This window comes from Triticum urartu, chromosome 2A (assembly GCF_056163025.1).
Source record: "Triticum urartu cultivar PI428250 chromosome 2A, HENAU_Tu73, whole genome shotgun sequence".
NCBI lineage: Eukaryota > Viridiplantae > Streptophyta > Magnoliopsida > Poales > Poaceae > Triticum > Triticum urartu.
In genome coordinates this window covers 547,394,914-547,408,119 of record NC_141874.1, presented here as the reverse complement: position 1 = coordinate 547,408,119, position 13,206 = coordinate 547,394,914, and positions in this window count along the sequence as shown.

The following is a 13,206-nucleotide window of genomic DNA, read 5'->3' as shown; positions in this document are numbered from 1 at the left end:
CGAAACGATCTCCATTGCCTCTTATTGCTTCCAAATTTTTTTCTCGTGTCAACATAGAACAACTGGAGTGTTGTGTGATTTTTTGTGATTTTTCGGGGTTCGTTTTGAAATTTTTATGCATTAGCTGAGTTTTCAATGCATTTTATGTGCATAATTCAAATTTGAACTACACGCACATGCTCCAGTGCATAGAAATTGGATGAAAAATCAAATATGTGTCCTTGGGTGCATGCTTTGGTCCCATGCAAGAAATGGGAATGAATTTCAAACACCGGGGCACCATTGATTGCCGGCAAAACATTGAGATGTCTGGTTTTGAAATTCTAGTAAATCCAAAACTCGTCTGAAATTCATGAAACTTGGCATGCTATCATGGAGTGGCATCAACATACCGTGGTAGAAATTTTGTCCCATTTGGGGCGGGTTTGGGTGTATGCTTCTCACAAACCGGAGCTTGTCACAACAAGGATGATGGTTTTCGTAGGGAACGTCTCATCTTTGTGGACGAAATGATATCCATTGCTTCTTATTACTTTCAATTTTTTCTCGTATCAACGTAGAACAACAGGAGTGTTTTCTGATTTTTTGTGATTTTTCGAGGTTCGTTTGGAAATTTTTATGTATTAGCTGAGTTTTAAATGCATTTTAGGTGCATAATTCAAAATTGAACTACATGCACATGCTCGAGTGCATATAAATTGGTTGAAAAATCAAATATGTGTCCTTGGGTGCATGCTTATGTCCCATGCAAGAAATGGGAATTAATTTCAAACACCGGGGCACCTTTGATTGCCGGCAAAACATTGAGATGCCTATTTTTGAAATTCTAGTAAATCCAAATCTCGTCTGAAATTCATGAAACTTGGCATGCTATCATCGAGCGGCATCAACATGCCGTGGTACAAATTTTGTCCCATTTGGGGAAGGTTTGGGTATATGCTTCTCACAAACCGGAGCTTCTCACAACAAGCATGATAGTTTTCTGTAGGGAACGTCCCACCTTTGTGGATGAAACGATATCCATTGCCTCTCATTGCTTTCAAATTTTTCTCTCGTGTCAACATAGAACAACAGGAGTGTTGTGTGATTTTATGTGATTTTTCGGGGTTCGTTTAGAAATTTTTATGCATTAGCTGAGTTTTCAATGCATTTTATGTGCATAATTCGAATCTGAACTACACGCACATGCTAGACTGCATATAAATTGGTCAAAAAATAAATTTGTGTCATTGGGTGCATGCTTAGGTCCCATGCAAGAAATGGGAATGAATTTCAAATACCGGGGCTCCGTTGATTGCCGGCAAAACATTAAGGTGCCTGGATTTTAAATTCTATTAAATCGAAAACTCGTCTGAAATTCATGAAACTTGGCATGCTATCATGGAGCGGCATCAACATGCCGTGGTACAAATTTTGTCCCATTTGGGGCGGGTTTGGGTATATGCTTCTCACAAACAGGAGCTTCTCACAACAAGCATGATGGTTTCCGATAGGGAACGTCCCACCTTTGTGGGCGAAACGATATCCATTGCCTGTTATTGCTTTCAAATTTTTTTCTCGTCTCAACAAAGAACAACAGGAGTGTTGTGTGATTTTTTGTGATTTTTCGGGGTTCCATTGGACATCTTGATGCATTAGCTGAGTTTTCAATGCATTTTATGTGCATAATTCAAATTTGAACTACATGCACATGCTCCAGTGCATATAAATTGGCTGAAAAATGAAATATGTGTCCTTGGGTGCATGCTTAGGTCCCATGCAAGAAATGGGAATGAATTTCAAACACCGAGGCACCTTTGATTGCCGGTAAAACATTGCGATTCCTGGTGTTAAAACTCTAGTAAATCCAAATCTCGTCTGAAATTCGTGAAACTTGGCATGCTATCATGGAGCGGCGTCAAAATGCCGTGGTACAAATTTTGTCCCATTTGGGGCGGGTTTGGGTGTATGCTTCTCACAAGCCAGAGCTTCTCACAACATGCATGATGGTTTTCAGTAGGGAACGTCCCACCTTTGGGAACAAAACGATCTCCATTGCCTCTTACTGCTTCCAAATTTTTTTCTCGTGTCAACATAGAACAACATGAGTGTTCTGTGATTTTTTATGATTTTTCGGGGTTCGTTTGGACATTTATATGCATTAGCTGAGTTTTCAATGCATTTTATGTGCACAATTCAAATATGAACTACATGCACATGCTCCAGTGCATATAAATTGGTTGAAAAATCAAATATGTGTCCTTGGGTGCATGCTTAGGTCCCATGCAAGAAATGAGAATGAATTTCAAACATCGGGGCACCGTTGATTGCCGGCAAAACATTGAGATGCCTGGTTTTTAAATTCTAGTAAATCCAAAAATTGTCTGAAATTCATGAAATTTGGCATGCTATCATGGAGCGGCATCAACATGTCGTGCTACAAATTTTGTCCCATTTGGGGCAGGCTTGGGTATATGCATCTCACAAACCGGAGGTTTTTACAACATGCCTGATGGTTTTCGGTAGGGAACGTCCCACCTTTGGGGACGAAACGATAACCATTGCCTCTTATTGCTTTCAAATTTGTCTCTCGTGTCAACATAGAACAACAGGAGTGTTGTGTCATTTTTTGTGATATTTCGGGGTTCGTTTAGAAATTTTTATGCATTAGCTGAGTTTTCAATGCATTTTATGTGCATAATTCAAATTTGAACTACATGCACATGCTCCAGTGCATAGAAATTGGATGAAAAATCAAATTTGTGTCCTTGGGTGCATGCTTTGGTCCCATGCAAGAAATGAGAATGAATATCAAACACCAGGGAACCGTTGATTGCCGGCAAAACATTGAGATGCCTGGTTTTGAAATTCTAGTAAATCCAAAACTCGTCTGAAATTCATGAAACTTGGCATGCTATCATGGAGTCGCATCAACATGCCGTGGTACAAATTTTGTCCCATTTGGGGCGGGTTTGGGTATATGCTTCTCACAAACCGGAGCTTGTCACAACAAGCATGATCGTTTTCGGTAGGGAACGTCCCACCTTTGTGGACGAAACGATATCCATTGCCTCTTATTGCTTTCAATTTTTTCTCGTGTCAACATAGAACAACAGGAGTGTTTTCTGATTTTTTGTGATTTTTCGAGGTTCGTTTGGAAATTTTTATGTATTAGCTGAGTTTTAAATGCATTTTAGGTGCATAATTCAAAATTGAACTACATGCACATGCTCGAGTGCATATAAATTGGTTGAAAAATCAAATATGTGTCCTTGGGTGCATGCTTAGGTCCCATGCAAGAAATGGGAATTAATTTCAAACACCGGGGCACCTTTGATTGCCGGCAAAACATTGAGATGCCTGGTTTTGAAATTCTAGTAAATCCAAATCTTGTCTGAAATTCATGAGACTTGGCATGCTATCATGGAGCGGCATCAACATGCCGTGCTACAAATTTTGTCCCATTTGGGGAAGGTTTGGGTATATGCTTCTCACAAACCGGAGCGTCTCACCACAAGCATGATGGTTTTCTGTAGGGAACGTCCCACCTTTGTGGATGAAACGATATCCATTGCCTCTCATTGCTTTCAAATTTTTCTCTCGTGTCAACATAGAACAACAGGAGTGTTGTGTGATTTTTTGTGATTTTTCGCGGTTCGTTTAGAAATTTTTATGCATTAGCTGAGTTTTCAATGCATTTTATGTGCATAATTCGAATTTGAACTACATGCACATGCTCGAGTGCATATAAATTGGTTGAAAAATAAATTTGTGTCCTTGGGTGCATGCTTAGGTCCCATGCAAGAAATGGGAATGAATTTCAAATACTGGGGCTCCGTTGATTGCCGGCAAAACATTGAGATGCCTGGATTTTAAATTCTATTAAATCGAAAACTCATCTGAAATTCATGAAACTTGGCATGCTATCATGGAGCGGCATCAACATGCCGTGGTACAAATTTTGTCCCATTTGGGGCGGGTTTGGGTATCCGCTTCTCACAAACCTGAGCTTCTCACAACAAGCATGATGGTTTCCGATAGGGAACGTCCCCCCTTTGTGGGTGAAACGATATCCATTGCCTCTTATTGCTTTCAATTTTTTTTCTCGTGTCAACAAAGAACAACAGGAGTGTTGTGTGATTTTTTGTGATTTTTCGGGGTTCCATTGGACATCTTTATGCATTAGCTGAGTTTTCAATGCATTTTATGTGCATAATTCAAACTTGAACTACATTCACATGCTCGAGTGCGTATAAATTGGTTGAAAAATGAAATATGTGTCCTTGGGTGCATGCTTAGGTCCCATGCAAGAAATGGGAATGAATTTGAAACACCGAGGCACCGTTGATTGCCGGCAAAACATTGAGATGCCTGGTTTTTAAATTCTAGTAAATCCAAAACTCGTCTGAAATTCATGAAACTTGGCATGCTATCATGGAGCGGCATCAACATGTCGTGGTACAAATTTTGTACCATTTGGGGCAGGCTTGGGTGTATGTTTCTCACAAGCCAGAGCTTCTCACAACATGCATGATGGTTTTCGGTAGGGAACGTCCCACCTTTGGGGACGAAACGATCTCCATTGCCTCTTATTGCTTCCAAATTTTTTTCTCGTGTCAACATAGAACAACATGAGTGTTCTGTGATAATTTATGATTTTTCGGGGTTCGTTTGGACATTTTTATGCATTAGCTGAGTTTTCAATGCATTTTATGTGCATAATTCAAATATGAACTACATGCACATGCTCCAGTGCATATATATTGGTTGAAAAATCAAATATGTGTCCTTGGGTGCACGCTTAGGTCCCATGCAAGAAATGAGAATGAATTTCAAACACCGGGGCACCGTTGATTGCCAGCAAAACATTGAGATGCCTGGTTTTGAAATTCTAGTAAATCCAAAACTCGTCTGAAATTCATGAAACTTGGCATGCTATCATGGAGCGGCATCAACATGCCGTGGTACAAATTTTGTCCCATTTGTGGCGAGTTTGGGTATATGCTTCTCACGAACCGGAGCTTCTCACAACAAGCATGATGGATTTCGGTAGGGAACGTCCCACCTTTGTGGAGAAACGATATCCATTGCCTCTTATTTCTTTCAAAGTTTTTTCTCGTGTCAACATAGAACAACAGGAGTGTTGTGTGATTTTTTGTCATTTTTTGGGGTTTGATTGGACATCTTTTTGCTTTAGCTGAGTTTTCAATGCATTTTATGTGCATAATTCAAATTTGAACTACATGCACATGCTCGAGTGCATATAAATTGGATGAAAAATAAATTTGTGTCCTTGGGTGCATGCTTAGGTCCCATGCAAGAAATGGGAATGAATTTCAAATACGGGGGCTCCGTTGATTGCCGGCAAAACATTGAGATGCCTGGATTTTAAATTCTATTAAATCGAAAACTTGTCTGAAATTCATGAAACTTGGCATGCTATCATGGAGCGGTATCAACATGCCGTGGTATAAATTTTGTCCCATTTGGGGCAGGTTTGGGTCTATGCTTCTCACAAACCGGAGCTTGTCACAACAAGCATGATGGTTTCCGATAGGGAACGTCCCACCTTTGTGGGAGAAACGATATCCATTGCCTCTTATTGCTTTCAATTTTTTTTCTCGTGTCAACAAAGAACAACAGGAGTGTTGTGTGATTTTTTGTGATTTTTCGGGGTTCCATTGGACATCTTTATGCATTAGCTGAGTTTTCAATGCATTTTATGTGCATAATTCAAACTTGAACTACATTCACATGCTCGAGTGCGTATAAATTGGTTGAAAAATGAAATATGTGTCCTTGGGTGCATGCTTAGGTCCCATGCAAGAAATGGGAATGAATTTCAAACACCAAGGCACCGTTGATTGCCGGCAAAACATTGAGATGCCTGGTTTTTAAATTCTAGTCAATCCAAAACTCGTCTGAAATTCATGAAACTTGGCACGCTATCATGGAGCGGCATCAACATGTCGTGGTACAAATTTTGTACCATTTGGGGCAGGCTTGGGTGTATGTTTCTCACAAGCCAGAGCTTCTCACAACATGCATGATGGTTTTCGGTAGGGAACGTCCAACCTTTGGGGACGAAACGATCTCCATTGCCTCTTATTGCTTCCAAATTTTTTTCTCGTGTCAACATAGAACAACATGAGTGTTCTGTGATTTTTTTATGATTTTTCGAGGTTCGTTTGGACATTTTCATGCATTAGCTGAGTTTTCAATGCATTTTATGTGCATAATTCAAATATGAACTACATGCACATGCTCCAGTGCATGTAAATTGGTTGAAAAATCAAATATGTGTCCTTGGGTGCACGCTTAGGTCCCATGCAAGAAATGGGAATGAATTTCAAACACCGGGGCATCGTTGATTGCCGGCAAAACAGTGAGATGCCTGGTTTTGAAATTCTAGTAAATCCAAAACTCGTCTGAAATTCATGAAACTTGGCATGCTATCATGGAGCGGCATCAACATGTCGTGGTACAAATTTTGTCCCATTTGTGGCGGGTTTGGGTATATGCTTCTCACGAACCGGAGCTTTTCACAACAAGCATGATGGATTTTGGTAGGGAACGTCCCACCTTTGTGGACGAAACGATATCCATTGCCTCTTATTTCTTTCAAATTTTTTTCTCGTGTCAACATAGAACAACAGGAGTGTTGTGTGAGTTTTTGTCATTTTTTGGGGTTCGATTGGACATCTTTATGCTTTAGCTGAGTTTTCAATGCATTTTATGTGAATAATTCAAATTTGAACTACATGCACATGCTCGAGTGCATATAAATTGGTTGGAAAATCAAATTTCTGTCCTTGGGTGCATGCTTAGTTCCGATGCAAGAAATGGGAATGAATTTCAAACACCGAGGCACCGTTGATTGCGGGCAAAACATTGAGATGCCTGGTTTTTAAATTCTAGTAAATCCAAAACTCGGCTAAAATTCATGAAACTTGGCATGCTATCATGGAGCGGCATCAACATGCCGTGGTATAAATTTTGTACCATTTGGGGCAGGCTTGGGTGTATGTTTCTCACAAGCCAGAGCTTCCCACAACTTGCATGATGGTTTTCGGTAGGGAACGTCCCACCTTTGGGGACGAAACGATCTCCATTGCCTCTTATTGCTTCCAAATTTTTTTCTCGTGTCAACATAGAACAACATGAGTGTTCTGTGATTTTTTATGATTTTTCGGGGTTCGTTTGGACATTTTTATGCATTAGCTAAGTTTTCAATGCATTTTAAGTGAATAATTCAAATATGAACTACATGCACATGCTCCAGTGCATATAAATTGGTTGAAAAATCAAATATGTGTCCTTGGGTGCACGCTTAGGTCCCATGCAAGAAATGGGAATGAATTTCAAATATCGGGGCTCCGTTGATTGCCGGCAAAACAGTGAGATGCCTGGTTTTGAAATTCTAGTAAATCCAAAACTCATCTGAAATTCATGAAACTTGGCATGTTATCATGGAGCGGCATCAACATGACGTGGTATAAATTTTGTACCATTTGGGGCAGGCTTGGGTGTATGTTTCTCACAAGCCAGAGCTTCTCACAACATGCATGATGGTTTTCGGTAGGGAACGTCCCACCTATGGGGACGAAACGATCTCCATTGCCTCTTATTGCTTCCAAATTTTTTTCTCATGTCAACATAGAACAACATGAGTGTTCTATGATTTCTTATGATTTTTCGGGGTTCGTTTGGACATTTTTATGCATTAGCTGAGTTTTCAATGCATTTTATGTGCATAATTCAAATATGAACTACATGCACATGCTCCAGTGCATATAAATTGGTTGAAAAATCAAATATGTGTCCTTGGGTGCACGCTTAGGTCCCATGCAAGAAATGGGAATGAATTTCAAATACCGGGGCTCCGTTGATTGCCGGCAAAACAGTGAGATGCCTGGTTTTGAAATTCTAGGAATCCAAAACTCGTCTGAAATTCATGAAACTTGGCATGGTACAAATTTTGTCCCATTTGTGGCGGGTTTGGGTATATGCTTCTCACGAACCGGAGCTTTTCACAACAAGCATGATGGATTTTGGTAGGGAACGTCCCACCTTTGTGGACGAAACGATATCCATTGCCTCTTATTTCTTTCAAATTTTTTTCTCGTGTCAACATAGAACAACAGGAGTGTTGTGTGAGTTTTTGTCATTTTTTGGGGTTCGATTGGACATCTTTATGCTTTAGCTGAGTTTTCAATGCATTTTATGTGCATAATTCAAATTTGAACTACATGCACATGCTCGAGTGCATATAAATTGGTTGGAAAATCAAATTTGTGTCCTTGGGTGCATGCTTAGTTCCCATGCAAGAAATGGGAATGAATTTCAAACACCGAGGCACCGTTGATTGCCGGCAAAACATTGAGATGCCTGGTTTTTAATTTCTAGTAAATCCAAAACTCGTATGAAATTCATGAAACTTGGCATGCTATCATGGAGCGGCATCAACATGCCGTGGTACAAAATTTGTACCATTTGGGGCAGGCTTGGGTGTATGTTTCTCACAAGCCAGAGCTTCTCACAACATGCATGATGGTTTTCGGTAGGGAAGGTCCCACCTTTGGGAACAAAACTATCTCCATTGCCTCTTATTGCTTCCAAATTTTTTTCTCGTGTCAACATAGAACAACATGAGTGTTCTATGATTTTTTTATTATTTTTCGGGGTTCGTTTGGACATTTATATGCATTAGCTGAGTTTTCAATGCATTTTATGTGCATAATTCAAATATGAACTACATGCACATGCTCCAGTGCATATAAATTGGTTGAAAAATCAAATATGTGTCCTTGAGTGCACGCTTAGGTCCCATGCAAGAAATGGGAATGAATTTCAAACACCGGGGCACCATTGATTGCCGGCAAAACATTGAGATGCCTGGTTTTGAAATTCTAGTAAATCCAAAACTCGTCTGAAATTCATGAAACTTGGCATGCTATCATGGAGTCGCATCAACATGCCGTGGTACAAATTTTGTCCCATTTGGGGCGGGTTTGGGTATATGCTTCTCACAAACCGGAGCTTGTCACAACAAGCATGATGGTTTTCGGTAGGGAACGTCCCACCTTTGTGGACGAAACGATATCCATTGCCTCTTATTGCTTTCATTTTTTTCTCGTGTCAACATAGAACAACAGGAGTGTTTTCTGATTTTTTGTGATTTTTCGAGGTTCGTTTGGAAATTTTTATGTATTAACTGAGTTTTCAATGCATTTTATGTGCATGATTCAAAATTGAACTACATGCACATGCTCGAGTGCATATAAATTGGTTGAAAAATTAAATATGTGTCCTTGGGTGCATGCTTAGGTCCCATGCAAGAAATGGGAATTAATTTCAAACACCGGGGCACCTTTGATTGCCGGCAAAACATTGAGATGCCTGGTTTTGAAATTCTTGTAAATCCAAATCTCGTCTGAAATTCATGAAACTTGGCATGCTATCATGGAGCGGCATCAACATGCCGTGCTACAAATTTTGTCCCATTTGGGGAAGGTTTGGGTATATGCTTCTCACAAACCGGAGCATCTCACAACAAGCATGATGGTTTTCTGTAGGGAAAGTCCCACCTTTGTGGATGAAACGATATCCATTGCCTCTCATTGCTTTCAAATTTTTCTCTCGTGTCAACATAGAACAACAGGAGTGTTGTGTGATTTTTTGTGATTTTTCGGGGTTCGTTTAGAAATTTTTATGCATTAGCTGAGTTTTCAATGCATTTTATGTGCATAATTCGAATTTGAACTACATGCACATGCTCGAGTGCATATAAATTGGTTGAAAAATAAATTTGTGTCCTTGGGTGCATGCTTAGGTCCCATGCAAGAAATGGGAATGAATTTCAAATACCGGGGCTCCGTTGATTGCTGGCAAAACATTGAGATGCCTGGATTTTAAATTCTATTAAATTGAAAACTCGTCTGAAATTCATGAAACTTGGCATGCTATCATGGAGCGGCATCAACATGCCGTGCTACAAATTTTGTCCCATTTGGGGAAGGTTTGGATATATGCTTCTCACAAACCGGAGCGTCTCACCACAAGCATGATGGTTTTCTGTAGGGAACGTCCCACCTTTGTGGATGAAACGATATCCATTGCCTCTCATTGCTTTCAAATTTTTCTCTCGTGTCAACATAGAACAACAGGAGTGTTGTGTGATTTTTTGTGATTTTTCGGGGTTCGTTTAGAAATTTTTATGCATTAGCTGAGTTTTCAATGCATTTTATGTGCATAATTCGAATTTGAACTACATGCACATGCTTGAGTGCATATAAATTGGTTGAAAAATAAATTTGTGTCCTTGGGTGCATGCTTAGGTCCCATGCAAGAAATGGGAATGAATTTCAAATACTGGGGCTCCGTTGATTGCCGGCAAAACATTGAGATGCCTGGATTTTAAATTCTATTAAATCGAAAACTCGTCTGAAATTCATGAAACTTGGCATGCTATCATGGAGGGCATCAACATGCCGTGGTACAAATTTTGTCCCAGTTGGGGCGGGTTTGGGTATATGCTTCTCACAAACCAGAGCTTCTCACAACAAGCATGATGGTTTCCGATAGGGAACGTCCCCCCTTTGTGGACGAAACGATATCCATTGCCTCTTATTGCTTTCAATTTTTTTTTCTCGTGTCAACAAAGAACAACAGGAGTGTTGTGTGATTTTTTGTGATTTTTCGGGGTTCCATTGGACATCTTTATGCATTAGCTGAGTTTTCAATGCATTTTATGTGCATAATTCAAACTTGAACTACATTCACATGCTCGAGTGCGTATAAATTGGTTGAAAAATGAAATATGTGTCCTTGGGTGCATGCTTAGGTCCCATGCAAGAAATGGGAATGAATTTGAAACACCGAGGCACCGTTGATTGCCGGCAAAACATTGAGATGCCTGGTTTTTAAATTCTAGTAAATCCAAAACTCGTCTGAAATTCATGAAACTTGGCATGCTATCATGGAGCGGCATCGACATGTCGTGGTACAAATTTTGTACCATTTGGGGCAGGCTTGGGTGTATGTTTCTCACAAGCCAGAGCTTCTCACAACATGCATGATGGTTTTCGGTAGGGAACGTCCCACCTTTGGGGACGAAACGATCTCCATTGCCTCTTATTGCTTCCAAATTTTTTTCTCGTGTCAACATAGAACAACATGAGTGTTCTGTGATAATTTATGATTTTTCGGGGTTCGTTTGGACATTTTTATGCATTAGCTGAGTTTTCAATGCATTTTATGTGCATAATTCAAATATGAACTACATGCACATGCTCCAGTGCATATATATTGGTTGAAAAATCAAATATGTGTCCTTGGGTGCACGCTTAGGTCCCATGCAAGAAATGGGAATGAATTTCAAACACCGGGGCACCGTTGATTGCCAGCAAAACATTGAGATGCCTGGTTTTGAAATTCTAGTAAATCCAAAACTCGTCTGAAATTCATGAAACTTGGCATGCTATCATGGAGCGGCATCAACATGCCGTGGTACAAATTTTGTCCCATTTGTGGCGAGTTTGGGTATATGCTTCTCACGAACCGGAGCTTCTCACAACAAGCATGATGGATTTCGGTAGGGAACGTCCCACCTTTGTGGAGAAACGATATCCATTGCCTCGTATTTCTTTCAAAGTTTTTTCTCGTGTCAACATAGAACAACAGGAGTGTTGTGTGATTTTTTGTCATTTTTTGGGGTTTGATTGGACATCTTTTTGTTTAGCTGAGTTTTCAATGAATTTTATGTGCATAATTCAAATTTGAACTACATGCACATGCTCGAGTGCATATAAATTGGATGAAAAATAAATTTGTGTCCTTGGGTGCATGCTTAGGTCCCATGCAAGAAATGGGAATGAATTTCAAATACCGGGGCTCCGTTGATTGCCGGCAAAACATTGAGATGCCTGGATTTTAAATTCTATTAAATCGAAAACTTGTCTGAAATTCATGAAACTTGGCATGCTATCATGGAGCGGGATCAACATGCCGTGGTATAAATTTTGTCCCATTTGGGGCAGGTTTGGGTCTATGCTTCTCACAAACCGGAGCTTCTCACAACAAGCATGATGGTTTCCGATAGGGAACGTCCCACCTTTGTGGGAGAAACGATATCCATTGCCTCTTATTGCTTTCAATTTTTTTTCTTGTGTCAACAAAGAACAACAGGAGTGTTGTGTGATTTTTTGTGATTTTTCGGGGTTCCATTGGACATCTTTATGCATTAGCTGAGTTTTCAATGCATTTTATGTGCATAATTCAAACTTGAACTACATTCACATGCTCGAGTGCGTATAAATTGGTTGAAAAATGAAATATGTGTCCTTGGGTGCATGCTTAGGTCCCATGCAAGAAATGGGAATGAATTTCAAACACCAAGGCACCGTTGATTGCCGGCAAAACATTGAGATGCCTGGTTTTTAAATTCTAGTCAATCCAAAACTCGTCTGAAATTCATGAAACTTGGCACGCTATCATGGAGCGGCATCAACATGTCGTGGTACAAATTTTGTACCATTTGGGGCAGGCTTGGGTGTATGTTTCTCACAAGCCAGAGCTTCTCACAACATGCATGATGGTTTTCGGTAGGGAACGTCCAACCTTTGGGGACGAAACGATCTCCATTGCCTCTTATTGCTTCCAAATTTTTTTCTCGTGTCAACATAGAACAACATGAGTGTTCTGTGATTTTTTATGATTTTTCGAGGTTCGTTTGGACATTTTCATGCATTAGCTGAGTTTTCAATGCATTTTATGTGCATAATTCAAATATGAACTACATGCACATGCTCCAGTGCATGTAAATTGGTTGAAAAATCAAATATGTGTCCTTGGGTGCACGCTTAGGTCCCATGCAAGAAATGGGAATGAATTTCAAACACCGGGGCATCGTTGATTGCCGGCAAAACAGTGAGATGCCTGGTTTTGAAATTCTAGTAAATCCAAAACTCGTCTGAAATTCATGAAACTTGGCATGCTATCATGGAGCGGCATCAACATGTCGTGGTACAAATTTTGTCCCATTTGTGGCGGGTTTGGGTATATGCTTCTCACGAACCGGAGCTTTTCACAACAAGCATGATGGATTTTGGTAGGGAACGTCCCACCTTTGTGGACGAAACGATATCCATTGCCTCTTATTTCTTTCAAATTTTTTTCTCGTGTCAACATAGAACAACAGGAGTGTTGTGTGAGTTTTTGTCATTTTTT